A 16,287-nucleotide genomic window follows, 5' to 3' on the forward strand; every position below is an offset into this window, starting at 1 on the left:
TTAATTCCCTGACCATCTTTTCTCCCACACCCAGCACCCTGTGGCTTACTCCTCCGCAAGGACTCAGGGTTCCGCACCCATTAGGGGGCTGAGCTGTTGGCGGCGCTCTCCATGCAGGTCCTGTGGCCTGACACCTCAGCCAGTGGGGTCGTGCTTCTTGCCTTTTGTCTTTGGCCCCGAAAACAAAAAGAACTAAAGAAAATGTAGGTGGGACAATGCTGTTTCTTCTTCGTTGTCTTTCCCTCTCTTTAATAGTAGTATGCAATGGGAACCAAGGTGAGTCGCTCATTCATGTGCAAGACTTTGTCGGGTCCAAAAGATGCTGTTATAGGATCTCATTCTCCGCCTGCCCCTTCCCTTTGTCTTCTGCCCCAGTTGCCTTAGGTGATATGGAAGTTCACAGCAAGAGATGAAGGGGAATTCAAGGCAATCTGTTAGGTTATGTTTTTTCGTTCCATTTGTGCAGGAATGGAACAAGAAAAAAAGTTATGAGTGCTATATCAGTATTTTTTGAAAAATGGCTTTGAGTGATGTTAGCTCAGAAAGGGGTAAAATGGAAATTAGAGCTTGGAGGTGCCGGGGATCGAACCCGGGGCCTCATACATGCAAAGCATGCGCTCTACCACTGAGCTACACCCCCTTCGGGAAAAGGCATTTTGCTAATGCTTATCTGGAGATAAGTTTGTTTTCTGAGGCCCTCAATCCCCTTGAGCATCATGGTAGCTCAGTATTAAGGGACATCAGCAGCCCCTGGGCAGAAGACCTTCAGGAGCTAGAGAAGGGGACCGATTCTTCAGAGTGTAGAGCTTGAAGTGGAAGGCAAAAGATTGGAAACATATCAGATATTAACCCAAGAAACTTCCACTCTGGCCTTAAAACGTACAGTTTCCTTCTCCCATTCTTGGCAAGGAATCAGTCGAGTCCCGGTTTTCAGCTCTTTTAATTTCCTGCAGCTATGTCTTAACCTGAGACACAAGACTGTTGAAATTCAGCTTTTTCCTGCCTAGAAAGTGTCATAATATTTGTCGTTTGCTCCGTCGGAAGGTTAAGGACTGAATTTGATAGAGAAAAGTCATGACCTTAGAAGGAAACCCTAGAGTGATACATTCAGCGTTTCATTTAAAGGGTCGTTTCATTCTGAATCTAGGCACCCAGGCAATGTAGGAGACCCTGCCAATAGTCCCAAATCTCTTGTTCAAAAGGCGTTCATAAGGCATGACTGAAACATTGGGGGATGGAGAGAAGTGTTGAATTGTATGAGTGAGACCAAAGATTTAAGGACTAGAGAAAAAGATCTATCAATCTCTATCTATCTATCTATCTATCATCTATCTATCTATCAGAGACATCATGCCATTAGAAATGGCCAGCCAGAAGAAAATGCAAAAAAGAGGAGGTTATAAAAATTCTTTTGGAAACAGGGTGGTATGGGGAGGTTGGAAGATGGAGAAGACAAGCTAGCCTTGCTCGTATTAAATTCAAGATCCAAAAAATAAATAAAAATAAATAAATAAATAAATTCAAGATCCACGTATGTGGTGCACGTATGTGAGGATGTCACATGACCAGCTCAGGCAATTACCTGGGTTTCAGGCCTTGGATTTGTGAGTAATCAGTAGACCCAAGTATGAGAGGGCAGATAAAGACTGAAAAGTGTGCTTGTTAGTGATGGTCATTAGAAAAAAAAAGTTCACTCTGGGACATTTCTTGAACCCTGGAATTTATCATGGTTAAGACTGTGTTCTTTGAACTACATGAGAAGACTATGAGAAAACCCATTTCCTGGTACCAGTTTCTAGTGGTTAACTCTTTCTCATTCTGGTTTCCCCATATATGACCAATATTATGTATATATATTATATACATATATATTCGTAAATAATATTGAGTCATTTCTGAAATTGGATGAATATGATTTGTCTGGCAGATTTGTTCTTTCATTTGGCTTATGGAATCTTTATTTTCTTATTTTCTTTATTTTATTTTAATTCCACTATGGTTAGTATACAGTGTTAAATTAGTTTCAGGTGTACAATATAGTGATTCAACCCTTCCATGTATTACTCAGTGCTCATCATAAGTGTCCTCTCTTAATCCCCATCACCTACTTTACCCATCCCCCACCCACCTCCCCTCTGGAAACCATTGCTTTGTTCTCTATAGTTAAGAATCTATTTGTTTTGTCTTTTTTCCCTATGTTCATTTGTTTTATTTCTTAAATTTCACATGTGAGTGAAATCATATGGTATTTGTCTTCCTCTGACTGAGTTATTTTGCTTAGCATAATACCCTCAGATCCATCTATGTTGCATGTTGTTGCAAATGGCAAGATTTCATTCTTTTTTATGACTTTGATGTATATTCCATATATATATATATGTATATATATAGACCACATCTTCTTTATCCATTCATCTGTCGATGGACACTTGGGCTGCTTCCATAATTTGGCTATTGTAAATATGCTGTAATAAACATAGGGGTGCATACATCCCTTCAAATTAGTGTTTCATATTCTTTGGGTAAATATCCAGTACTGTGATTACTGGATCATAGGGTAGTTCTATTTTTGATTTTTTGAAGAACCTCCATACTGTTTTCCAGGGTGGCTGCACCAGTTTGCATTCCCACCAGCAGTGCATGAGGATTCCCTTTTCTCCACATCCTCGCCAACACCTGCTGTTTCTTGTGTTTTTGATTTTAGTCATTCTGACAGGTGTGAGGTGATATCTCATTGTGGTTTTGATTTGCATTTCCCTGATGATGAGTGATGTTGAGCATCTTTCCATGTGTCTGTTGACCATCTATATGTCTTTGGAGAAATGTCTGTTCATGTCTTCTGCCCATTTTTAATTGGATTATTTGATTTCTCGGTGTTGAGTTATATAAGTTCTTTATATATTTTGGATACTAACCCTTTATCAGATAGGTCATTTGGAATTTTTAGAATAAAACCAAACACATTAGGTGATAGGTTTCACAGAAAGAGGGACTAGAGAATTATCAGACATAAAACTGATGGGTATTTGTGTGAGTGTGTGTAAATAATGAAGGCAATTATCTTGACTGTTTGATGTTGTCAAATATTAGGTTTATGATGCTTTACAACATTAGGAAAGTTTGCAGAAACACTGCTTGGTCTTAATGTTGTGTTGCACTTGGAGAAAACTGGATATCTGTCTATTGGATTCTCAGGAATTCATAATAAGAAGGTATGCTTTCTTTTTCTGTTTGCCCCATGAACAAGATGGGAATTTAAAAAAAAAATTCAATGTCTGTAGCCATCTTCAGACTATGGATTCATTTAATACAGAATTCTTCAGAGGCATTAAACATCTAAATTTGGAGACAGAATGCACTCATGCCACATATACTCAATTCAGAAAATCTGCAAATATATAAAATATATGTTTAACCCATCACTGTCCAAAAGGGTAGCAGGTAGCCACACTGAGAATTAAACACTTGAAATACTGAGATGTGCTGTAAGTATAAAATATACACTGGATCTCAAAGACTTAATTCGATATTTAAAATGTAAAATATATCACTAATAATTTTAAGATTGATTGTTGAATGATGTTTTAGACATCTCAAATTATTTAAATATATGTTAAATGAATATAACTTATTTATTTTTTAATCTGATTACTGGAAAATATAAAATTACAAGAGTGGCTCTCATTTATGGCTTTATTATATTTCCATAGGACAGCTCTGGCTACAGAAGACATTATGTTTAGGTGCTCTTTTGGGAGAATCCTAGAGCCAGAGAATATGAAACATGGTCTTTCATAGCATGAGAGGACTTGACAGAATGCATTCATATGAATGATCTCCTTTGATCTTTACAGACAATTCCCTTTCTATGTAGACATCATGGACCTAATTTTTAAGATACTGAATGGAAGACTCATTATGTTTGGGAATTACCCTAGACCTCCCCCCTCAATAGAAGGTAAAGGAAGCATTCATGTGCTAGGCGGTAAAACATGCAGTGATGCTGTTTGTCTGATCAAATATTTTTTAATGAGACAGATTGCCATCTTCTGAGTTGAGGAGGGGTATGTGGCTAATGGACAAAGTGTGTAATTCCAAGCTCCTGTGAAGTCAGTGTCCCTGCCCTGATGTTGATTCTCATTTTGTACCAATTTTCCACTTGCAACTTGAGGAATTTCTTACCATTGGAGTACTGCAGGTTATTTTCCTGACAGTGTCCAGAGTTGTCAGGGAAAAACAGTTACTGTTGTGGCGTCTGGGTGGCTCAGTCGGTTAAGCATCTGACTCTTGGTTTTGGCTCAGGTCATGATCTCATGGGTCATGGTATCGTGCCCTGTGTTGGGCTCTGTGCTTAGCCAGAGTCTGCTTGAGGTTCTCTTTGTGTCTCCCTCTGCCCCTCCCCTCCTCAAAATAAATAAATCTTAAAATTAAAAAAAAAGATATTGTGAAACCAAGACAGTAATTTGAAAAGATAAAGAGTTCAAAATGACACAAGAATGACCTAGTCTTCCTAACAAATAATTTCAAGAAGTTGAAGGAAAATATGGAGTATTTGTCTCTGTCTTGATGACTTTACTGTCCATTTGCTTTCATTTTTCTGTATTCTGGGTTCCCTTGTGAATGTGCAACAGAGTAATGCTCACTGCAATGCTTATTTTCATTCTTTCCTGAATACCAAAACAGAAATAACTTAAGGTGTGCAAATTCTAGACCGGAGTGCAAAACTGAAGGAATGTCTTGTCAACAAGAAAACTCAGAATGTTCCTATAACCATTTAAAAGCTCAATGATGCTCAAGAGTGTCTCTGATTCCAGCAGTTTAATAATGGCGTGGACTCAAGATAGAAATCCGGATTTTCTGATGGCAAAATTGTCCTTGCATATACCACACCCACATACATCTTATTACATACACTGTAGGGGGCTCCTTTTCTAGTTTTCAGGTTTTCCCCTTACAGTTCTCGTGATTAAAAACCACACCCGCACACACACACCATCAAAACAGAAATGAATCGTAAGTGGAACAGCACATAGCATATTGGAATGTCTTAGATTTTAAAACTTAAATAAAATATTCACTGTCAGTTAACATTTCATAGAAGACCTCAGTGAATAGACAACCAAAAGAGAGGGTGATAAAAATATGAATGTACACTCCATGATCGGATTTGCAAAAAGAAGTGAAAGTTGTAGGTATAGATACACTTTTTGGAACTAGGTCCCAACCCTTGAGTAAAGGGGTGAGATCTATACCAGAGCAAAACCGAAGTGCCGAAACCCGGGATCGAACCAGGGACCTTTAGATCTTCAGTCTAACGCTCTCCCAACTGAGCTATTTCGGCTCGTGAAGAATATCCTTTTTAGTCATTCTTTCAAATAGTGAAGTTTTCATTTGCAGGGCCAGGGTATTCTTCAATGTCCGTTCTTATTTTATTCAATGGCATCCATTCACTCACCCCAGAAACAGGGCTGCGCAGAAATCCACGTGTGGAAGTGAGATCATTGGAGACCGCGGGTGGGTTAGCAGAGGAGGAGGGGCGAAAGGGGCAGAAATAGGTACAAACAGGGAGGTGCCTTCTGCGCGGGCGCCTTCGGCTGTTGCACGACTCACCGCTCAGAAAATGAAAAGAATTCAAGGTGAAACGACGGAGCTTCTTCTTCCGGTGGTTTCTCCGTCTTGCTCTTCAGCGACAGCGCCTCAGGGAACCGAGGATTCCTGGGCACCGGGATGTGGTGACGGGCTTCTTGCTTAGGGCTGAAGAAACCCGGGACCAGCCGTCCGCCTCCCCCGGCCCTGCCCTCCCCTGGTCCTCCCTGCGCGGGCACTGCGGGCCGTCCGGGCGCAGGCCCAGGGCGCACACGACCCGCGGCTGCTGCGGCCCCTCCCGCCACAGGGTGCCAAACGGGTCTGGAAACGGAGAAAAGGGCAGGATTGCCCGAGACGGACAGGGAGATGCTTACGCATGGTTTTGAACCCTCCCGAGGAAAGGACGCACCACCACCAGCCACACGTCTCACAACGGAAAGGCCCTCAGCCTCCTGGAAACATGAGCCCTATTTCCTGAGGGTTCTTCAAACACACGGAGGTTGGCTGGCTACAAGATCCACGGTCTCAAATCCCACTATTTCTTAAACCTCCAAACTGTATCCTCTGAAACGCTGTACGAGGAGAAATGCAGGAGGATGACCCGCCAGGTAACAGTTTCTGCTGCAGAAACTTGTGCCCAGTCAGCCCCCCAGCAAATTGCTTGGGGTCTGTTTTCTGCAAAGGCACCGGGAAGGGGCGACTGGGGGGCTCAGTCGGTGAAGCGTCTGCCTTCAGCTCAGATCATGATCCCGGGGTCCTGGGGTTGAGCTCCAGGTGGGGCTCTCTGTTCAGTGGGGAATCTGCTCTTCCCTCATGCTCATGCTCTCTCTGTCTCACTCTAATTAAGGTAAGTAAAAAAAATCTCATATATATATGTATATATATATATACATATATATATGGATATTTTAAAAAAGCACCAGGAAGATCCCTGGATGGAACTTTCCTTTCTCCTGTGTCTTCAACATCTCTCCCCTTCTTTTCTTTTTCTTCTTCTTAGAAAGTTTTTCAAGCCTGCTCCTCCTTAAGAAAGGAAGATGAAAATCAATCAATCAATCAATCAATCAATCTTTTAAAGGGGGGGCGCCTGGGTGGCTCAATCGGTTACGTGTCTGCCTTCTGCTCAAGTCGTGATCCCAGGGTCCTGGGACTGAGCCCCACATCCGGCTCCCTGCTCAGCAGGGAGTCTGCTCCCCCCCCCCCACTGTGCTCTCTCTTACTACCTCTGTCTCTCTCTCTCAAATAAATAATCTTTAAAAAAAGAAAGGAAGATGAGCCACAGTCTGAGACGATATTTCAATACTTTAAATTACAGAAGAGTCTTATTTGGGATATGTGAAGAACTTCTACAAAACTCCAAGAAAGGATTAAAATCTCAAAAAGAAAGAGCAAATTAATATGAACTTCACAAAAGGGGATGCCCAAAATATCCAATAAGCAGTTTAAAAGGTGCTCAACATCTTTTGCTAACAGGCAAATTCAAATTTAAAATCAATGAAATAATACTTCTCTTCACCAGCATCACCAGCAACTTAGAAGAACTGACAATATCAAGTCCTCCTGAGGATGTGGAGCTACTGGAACTCTCAGGCATTGCTGATGAGACTGCAAACTAGCACCCACGGTGGGAAACTATTTGGAAACATTTTTTTTTAAGATTTTATATTTGAGTAATCTCTACACCCAACGTGGAGCTCAAACTCACAACCGCAAGATCTAGAGTTGGAGGCTCCATCAGCTGAGGCAGCCAGGCACCCCTAGAAATAGTGACTAAAACTAAATATACATATAACTCTGACCCTGAGACTCCACAACTGTATTTATGCCTAAGAGAAATGCATGAGTATTTCCTTTGTGAAGGGGAGTAGAACGTGCCACCCCAAAATATGCCACTTTGGCATATTATTTTAAATTAAATGTAAATGTATTTGAGAAATAACCAGTTGAAGAAGGACACTCTGATTCTCTTTGGTGTCCCTGGAAGCAGGAGATAAGTCTCATGTGAAAGGTACCCTCCCTGTACCAAGAGGGTGGAAGGCAGCCTTAGTACCAGAGACAGGGAATTTAGGGTAGAGAAAGCTCTATAAATAAACCTTGTTGCTTCTTCACCATTTACTACCCCAAGCCCAAGCCCCTTTGTCTTGTAAATTGAGTGAAAGAATCCTCAAATGAGTACATGTTATATGATTCTATTTATATTATTTCAAAACACAAGAAAAACTACTCTATGATGGTAGAGGTCAGAAAGTGATACAGGTTGTGCTGAGGACCCAGGAAGCTCCTGGAAGCTGAAAAATCTTGGATCTTATCTGGGGTGTTGGTTACATGGTGCATGTATATGTTGTAACCATAGAGCTCATTAATTAAGGCTTGTGCATTTTACTTTAAAACTCAGTTTACACAACAAGAAAAGAAGAGCAGGGAAAGAAGGATGTCCTTGAAAACCTCCCCGCCTCCAGGACATACTGTCTCTTCATTACTGCTTTTCACACTGTGGTCTCCACACTGGTGCCTAACAACTGGTTTTATCCATCTGTAGCCTTTGAAAGTCTTACAACAATTCGACAGTGCCGGGACTTTAGACTCCTTTGGTTAAATAACGTAGAAACACTTTCAGGGGCTTTCAGAATTTCAGGAACAATTTTCTTTGGAACCAGGAAATGGCAACCACGAGGGACCCACCGTCTGGGTGAATTTTAATGAAACCCTGGGTTTGTCTGGACAGGTTCTCAAGTCCCCATCTCCAGGGGAGGCTTTTTTACCTTTAGCCCAAATTTGGTAGGGGGGTAAATTTGGATGTGAGGTTTTGGATGATTTTCTCCAAAACTATTTTGATTCTTTTCCAGATTCTTCCTCCCCATCACAGGAAACAGCATTCATCTACTGAGGGTCTGCCCCCAGCCGCACACCACGCCCCAACCAGGCGGAGCCTCTGCCCGTGCGGGGAAGAGCTGAACTGGGAGGAAGGAAATTAGAAAGTGAGGTGGAAAATGTCAGTGCAGAGATTCAGGTGGGCGATACGGATCCTGGGGGTGCGCTGGGCTGCAGTGGAGTCTTCAGGTGCGCACGGTGGTGCAGGGAGAGAGGAATGGGAGGAGGACAAGGGTAACATCCTCGGAAGGAACAGAATCTGCGGGCAGCTGAGGCTGGCGAAGCTGCGCTCGGATCTCTCCGCGTATTCCTGCAGGTGTAGGGCCAGAGAAGCGCTCCTTTTCTCTCCAGGGAGGCGGGCTGGTACCACCAGAGGATCTGGCCCATCTTGCCCGGGACTGTGGTGGCTTCGGAGCCTCACGATTCTCGGCTGCCGGGTGGACAGGCTGCGCGCTCTGGGGACGCGTGAAGCTCGTTTGCAGCTCCCGAGCTGCGGGGACTGCGCGGTTTCTGCGCGTGGACGCGGTGTGGGAGCAGGTCCGGAGCAGAGCAGGATTGGGGGGGTGGAGCTCAGGCGAGATGCTGCAAGCGCCGTATTTGAGGAGGTTTTACCTGAAATGCAAAAGAGAAGAAAGTTCTCATTTGTTTGCCCTGCTTATTTCTAACTCCTAGAAAGAAGCTCATTGAAACCCACCTTTCTCCGGAAGAAACAGTTCCGGGCATTTGCGAGGCGCTCCTTTCCTTCTCCCAACCTGCTCCTGCCTCAGCAGAAGCCCGGCTCGCCCAACAGTCGGTGACAGCCCGGGGCAGCCCCCTCCTCGGGCCCCGCAGAGTAGTGCAGACGCAGTACGGCGGAGTCAGGAGGATGGTTTGTGAGCTCCGGGGGCACAGGGTGGGAAGAGGGGGCGCGTTATGGAAGATCCCCAGGTTTCTTGGCTTCTCTAGATGGAGAGGAGGCTGCTTTTCTGCTGTCTGGATGTTTAGTACCTTGATTGCTTCTTTCCTTTGGTGACTGAAAATAAGACTAGATTTGTAAAAGCAAGATGGTGTTAAGATGCCTGCATTGTGCCCTGTGGATTTTTGCTGAGGCATTGTGATATCAGAATCCGAACTGCAAAGAACTCTGATCTGGAGACAGATTGCTCTGAAGTTTGGAAAGAAGGTGTTCCTGGAAAATCAGTGGATTGAACTTGAAAAGATCTATGGTGTTGAGGAGGGCAAGAGCTCAAGATGAGTCATCCCCTGGACTGATGTTGGACACGGCGTTCAGAGTGCTTGCCATTTCAGACTAGAGGCACCCATAGAACACCCAGAAAAGTATGTTTCTCTCGACCTGATTTCAGTCGAGGTGACTGCTGTCTTTTCTGTGAGTAAGCTCCAGAGCTGAGGGTCTCTGATAGAAAAGGCGCATTAAGTCATCCACCACCGGCAGTGAAATCTAGTGAAGTATTTCAGTGAAAGCTTCTAAGCCCTCTGCAAGCTGGGTTAGAAAGAGATAGAATAATAATAAGAATAAACCATAAGAGAATGGAAGTGTTTAACCTGATCCAGGATCAGATGACTTGTCCATTAGGCCACACAGATCTACATTTCCAGATGCTTTCAGATTCCGCACAACTGGAAATTGTGCGGTTGGGAGAACTGCTTGCTACTGTTGGAGGCAGTTAGGGAGGCTCTAACGGATGCCCGGAGGCCAGCAAGGAGGAGGCCGTGGCCCGCTGTGGGGAAGGTCAGAGGCCTGTCCTGGCAGCATCCACGAGAGGCCGGATCCCACCAGACAGGCCCATGATGGAGGCACCACAACTGGAAACCCCTGGTCAGATAAGGAAGAAAACCACCAAAACCCCAACTAATGAATATTCCACACCCTCGTGAACACCTGTCAGTAAAAGATAGAAGCCCAACCCCAGGGTGCACAGCCCTCTCTCCTTTGAGCTGCTGGCTCTCACATCTTGAGATGGTACTTTCACTTTTATAAACCTTCCCGCTCATGTCGCTCATCCACCGTGTTGTGTCCACCCTTGGATTCTTCACCATGAGACCAAGAACCATAAGACCAAGAGCCTTTGGCAACATCTTTTCAGTGGGCGGGGTCAGGGTCTCCGGGCCTGAGGTCTCCGGCTCACCTAACAATGCTGCTGGATTCTGCAGCCTACTGGCGGAGGCCCACATGCTCGTGACGCCGAGAGTGCTTGTACGGATTGGGTGAATAGCAGGATTAACAGAGAACTTCAGCAAAGGAGCAAAACTACCCCCTGTGTCCCGGGGAAGTGAAGAAAGAACAGTGGCAGCCAAGACAAGCTAAGTTTGACAAGCTATTTGGGGCAGCAGGGGATGTTAGAAGTGCAGGTGGAGAAGGGAAACCAAAACTGGAGGTGCTGGGGATTGAACCCAGGGCCTCATGCATGCTAAGCATGCGCTCTACCACTGAGCTACACCCCCTTGCTCTTGCTTGGGCTTTGAAGACTTTTGATGACCCTCTTGTGACTACAGCTGTCTGAGTCTCAGGACTAAGCAAAACAGAACCAGTTTACGTTCAGTTCCGTTATTTCTAAAATCCCGACAGTACGCCCTGTCTGAGGCACGGCTACTCTGGGAGAAAGGTACCTCAGTGGCAGAGAAAGGCACCGCTCCTCATTCGTGGTCAGCTCACGGTCAGCCCTCCTCAGAGTCGGCTTCCCACCCGATGGGACTGCCTGGACCACGCTTCCATCCCAGCACTGTGTGCCTCCCCGGAGAACAGCCTCTTGAAATTTTTCTGAGCATCACTTTTAGTATTCTTTTAACTCTTGGGTACATCAATGTTTTACACAGTAAAAAAGTTAGATTGACCCAAGTGTTTGTACAGATACTCTAAAACTGAATATAAACAGAAACAAATCGAACATAACATAACTACATTGAAAAGGAAAAGAACAGATCCAAGTAAAGGTTTTACACAGTGCTTTGTCTTAATTGTAAAGCCAGGGAAAAATAGGCGAACATCTTAATCTCTACATAGCAGGGTTTTGTGTTGTGTTTTGTTTTTGGTGTTTAAGGGTATAGCAATTCTGATATTTTGTGTGAATTTTTTTCATTTGTGTGTATCTGTGTGAATTTATTTTTGTGTGATTGAAAAAATGAATACATATTTGGTGTTGGAAATTGAGGCCCTCTCTGTTAGAGAAGGAACTAAGTGAGGGTGGCCTGTTGGCTCTGGATGAGAATTAGAGGTATCAGTATGAAATTATACATATATAAAACTGCCATTTCCCCCAGATTTGTCTGCTAACAAGGCCTAGAAGAAATTATACTTCTGTAACAAAAAGCAATGCTAGCCCAATATCTTGATTTTTAAATACCATCCCCCACCAAAAGGAACCAGAGATACTTTTAGAAATCACTGACTCTAGGACTGGACCAGGGAAAGTACAAGATGAACCTAAGGTATCTTTCTGTGCTAGAATGTCGGTGCTTAAAAATGATGGGGATAACTCAGAAGGACCTAGAAGTCAACTTAAAGGACCTGTCAGTGGTCAAATTGGACATGCTTTGAGCATGAATAATGACAAGTGATTATAATCCTTGGATACTTAAATAAATAAATATGGAAGAAGGGAAATGTTTCCTTATGGTGATGTGTGAAGTAATAATAGAAGTAATAATGAGTTAGAAAATCACCCCTTGGCTGCCATCAGAACAATGATAGATTCAGGCAAAATTCATAAATCAATGCTAAAAACAGGTAAAAATTTGATGAGGATCAGGATTTTATATAGTCTCAGAGTATTTCCTTATAGGTTACTTATTAATTACAAGGGGGAATGATAATTTTAAGGGGAAAAAACCTGCTGAACACAACCTTAACCAAGTGATCAAAGCAAACATCACTAATAATGGGAAAAACTGACATCACATGCCTCCTGACGTGATGGAGGGAAACACCATTTCTGTGATATTCCTCCCAAATATTCACAACCTGAGTCTAGTCTAATCACAACATAAATTGAAGAACATTCTACAAAATCATTGGCATGTGCTGTTCAGAAACATGTCGATCTCATGAAAAACAAGAGCTTGAGAAGCCATTCCCGATTAAAAAAGACTAAAGAGTAACTAAATTCATATGTGATGCTAGAATGGGCCCTAGTTTGAGACAGAAATTTCTATAAAGGATTTTGTTAGTAAAGTTAGCTAAAGTTAATATATATTGACTGTATATTAGATAATATTATTTTACCAGTGTTAAATTTTCTGAATTTGAAGGGGCGCCTGGGTGGCTGAGATGGTTAAGCGTCTGCCTTCGGCTCAGGTCATGATCCCAGGACCCTGGGATGGAGCCTCACATCAGGCTCCAGGCTCAGCGGGGAGCCTGCTTCTCCCTCTCCCTCTGCCTCTCTCCCTGCTCATGCTCTCTCTCTGTACCTCTGTGTCTCAAATGAATAAATAAAAAATTTAAAAATTTTTTCTGAATTGAAATTTGTGCCATGGTAAGGAAACATCCTTGATCTTAAGAAATATATGCTGGCATGAATAATAAAAAGATTATGATGGAAGTTTACAGTAAAAAGATGGTGGATAAAAAGACATAATGTCCAAAAATGGTTTTCAGATAGTTTAGAAAAATAATAATGTCTCTAGGTAGGTAGGTAGGCAGGTAGATAGAGATGCCTGGGTGGCTCAGTCAGTTAGGCGTCTGCCTTCGGCTCAGTTCGTGATCCCAGGGTCCCGGGACGGAGCCCCGCATCGGGCTCCTTGCTCAGTGGGGAGTCTGCTTCTCCCTCTGCTTGTGCTTTTCCTCTCTCTCTGACAAATAAATAAATAAAATCTTTAAGAAAAAAAAAGGTATCTATCTAGATAGGTGATAGATTTGTTGGCTGTTGAGGGAGAGGCGCACAGTGCTCTGAAATGATCCCGACCTTCGGAGAGGTGGTTCCCATCCTATTTAAAATATTGCTAAGCGAGACAAGGATGCACATTTGCCCATTTATAATATTAGCATTTGGCATTTAGCAGGTCTTTTGCTCTGTTTCCCTTTCACACTCCTTTCACGCTGGGGGCATCTGGAAGAGGTTGAATGCCTTTCTCGGAGCTGGGAAGCAGAGGGGCTGCCGTGGTTGGGACAGAAGACGGAGCACTCTTCCCTCTCCACCATCGGCCGCGAGGATGGGCACAGGGTCTGGCCTCTCAACAGTCTCGTGCTGTGGTAGCGTCCCCCCACCGAGTTACCTCGTGTCCTCTGCTTGTTGCTGGACCAAAGTTTTGGTGATGGAGGGAGGAGATGAGTAGAAAAGTCAAACGGAAGCCTTTTGATTCCTCCTCCTAAAAACTACACAGAAAGGAAAGGAAACTGAGGTGCTTTTCCTCAGACCCCTTCTTTTCTTCTTCCCTTCCTGTTTTCCTCCTCTCAACAGTAGTGGGAAATAGAGGCCAACGTGCCTCTGTGGTATGGTGGCCCACTTGTCTTGAGTCTAGGGCATCCTGCGCTGAGTAATGGCCCAAAGGCAGCAGGTCTCGGTCCCTGGCGCCCGTGCTCCCTTACGGGAGGAAGTGTCTGTGCAGCTGCGATCACGTGAGGGGTCTCCAAGTGGGGACCTTGCCTGGGGCTGTGCGGCGGGCCCCCTGTGAGCACAGGTGTGCTTCCAAGACAGAGGCAGAGGGAGGTCTCCCACGCGCAGGGGAGCGGGCAGCGCGACCCTGGAGGCTGCGCGGGGGGGCATGCGGCCGCCAGCCCAGCCTCCGGGGCTCCACACGTTACACCTGCCCCAGGAAACCAGCAGACCGCGTGGCCGGCTCGTCTGCCGGCCGCCTTGCGTGGCTTCGAGGCTCGCGGAGTCTAAACAGGGTAGCGTCACAGTGAACGTCCTGGGTGAAGTGGCACCGCTTAAAGCGTGAGGAGCCAGGCGGGTCGAACCCGGGGCCTCCGCCGCTGAGCCGCAGCCCCGCACCTCCCGGCCCCGCCTCCCTGCCCCCGGGGCTCCTCTCCCCCCCGGGGCTTGCGCTCGTCTTTGCAGCGGGCGGGAAGAAGGCGCAGCGCGTGTGACTCCCGGGGGACAGAGGGCCCCGGGGGGGGGGGGGTACTGATCCTTTAGCAAACCAAGCTCGAAAGGGACACAAAATATTGAAAACCTTCGTTGGAGAAGTGACCAGCTTTTCCCTGGATAAAACACTTCTTGCTATTTGTTGGTTGCTCCACGGCGATGTTAAGGGCAAGATTCTGACGGGAAAACCCCAGGCGAGAATTCAAGCCACAGGCAATTCGTTTCCAGAGCTCTCCGTGCGTACTGCAGCCTGAGGACAGCTGAGAGCGCGGGAGGGGTCGTCCAGGATGATGGTGTTCAAGGCCAGAACCAAACAGCGGATTCAGGGCTGGAAAGAGGTGTGGAATTTCCAAAGTAAGTTAAGTAGGTAGCCAGACACGGGGTGGAGAGGCCTTCCCGGTTTCCAGAGCGAGAAAGAGGGGGAGACTCGTGAAAGAGAGCCTGCGGTTCTCCCAAAGCGGGAAAGAGGTTTGTTCTCAGTGCTGTTCTGTGGAGGATGGAGGGGAGCTGGAGAGGAAGAGGTGGGTGTGGTTTGGGGCCTGTCACATCTAACATATCCATCTATCGGGTCCCCCGGTGGAGGCAACATGGTGAACTCCACCCAGTGCCCAGACCTGAATGCTTGGGGGTGGCTGTGACCACGAGGCACAGGTGTAAGAGAGAGTGAAAGCTGAAAGTGTCCTGGAAGGTCTAGAGTCAGGAACCCATTTTTTGATGGTTGCGGAAACAAAAACAAAAAGCAGTTCTTCCCAGACTGATCTTGAACCCTAGGATTCACGCTGCTTAGCACCATGGCCTGGAAACTTCCACGGAAGACCCCCAAGGACTCATTTCCTGACACCAGCCTCCTAGTAGGTGTTCTCTCTTCTCCATTCATCTTATGTCTTTGCTATATTAGTAAGTACATCACTGAGTCTCTTAAAATTCAAAGGGCCTCCTTGACTTGGCGGAATTTCTCTCTTGGTCGGCTCATGGGGCTGGTAGAATAGATGGGAGGAAACAGAGGTGGCAGGTCTCACTGGAATTGAGTGCTAGAGGGTGGTGTCCACAGAGCTCTCCAAGCTCGTGTGTGTGCGCGCACGTGTGTGTGCATGCGTGTGCGTGTGTGTGCGCGCGTGTGCGTGTGTGTGTGCGTGTTGGGAAGATGAGTGGAATATTATCTAGGCTGATGGTGTGAAAACACAATTGTGGAAGTTGCCAGTGTCATCGAGTAATTATCCCCTAAATTGCTCCTGGAGAAACCTAGATACCAGTTAGGTTACTAGAAGTTCCTCACAAAAAGGTTTGGTTTTTTGGGTTTTTTTTCTATTTACCCAAAGGTACACCAAACGCCATAACTGTTTATTAATTTTCTCTGACAACATTCAGACTCTGCCTACAGCATGATTGAAATATCTGTTCACAGGGAAATAGTAGGATGAGTTTCAAATATGATTCTTCTTATGAAATAACCATTTATCTCCTAAGATAGAATTCATTCATACTCAGGAAACCTGAAGACATATGCAGTACATTTCTAATGCATCCAGGATCGGGGGAAAAAATTATAACTGGCTGGGTGCCATTTTGAAAAAGTTGACAGACCAAAAGGAGTAGATTTTTCACGTAAGGAGCTTTTATATTGTGCTCCAGAATTTGAATCCACACTTAGGACTTTTTTTCTTGGTGTTTACAATACCTTGTTGACATGGACAGGGAAGATTAGTTATATTGCTTTAGGTCTCCCTCCTTGATTGAATGCGAAGGAACTGTTTCTACACTAGGCAGTAAAGGTTTAAATAATCTTTTTTCTCCAATTAAATATGTCTTT

At 44.9% G+C, this 16,287-nt stretch overlaps 3 non-coding genes across 3 annotated transcripts; all 3 read right to left on the reverse strand.

Annotated features, from left to right (window-relative positions):
* Positions 1-568: 568 nt before the first annotated feature.
* Positions 569-640, reverse strand: TRNAA-UGC. Its single transcript has one exon. It is a non-coding gene; the product is annotated as a tRNA-Ala (tRNA).
* A 4,628-nt stretch (positions 641-5,268) lies between these two features.
* Positions 5,269-5,341, reverse strand: TRNAF-GAA. The gene has a single exon. It is a non-coding gene; the product is annotated as a tRNA-Phe (tRNA).
* Positions 5,342-10,827: 5,486 nt separating this feature from the next.
* On the reverse strand, positions 10,828-10,899 carry TRNAA-AGC. Its single transcript has one exon. It is a non-coding gene; the product is annotated as a tRNA-Ala (tRNA).
* Positions 10,900-16,287: the final 5,388 nt, after the last annotated feature.

This window comes from Zalophus californianus, chromosome 7 (genome assembly GCF_009762305.2).
Source record: "Zalophus californianus isolate mZalCal1 chromosome 7, mZalCal1.pri.v2, whole genome shotgun sequence".
Taxonomy (NCBI): domain Eukaryota; kingdom Metazoa; phylum Chordata; class Mammalia; order Carnivora; family Otariidae; genus Zalophus; species Zalophus californianus.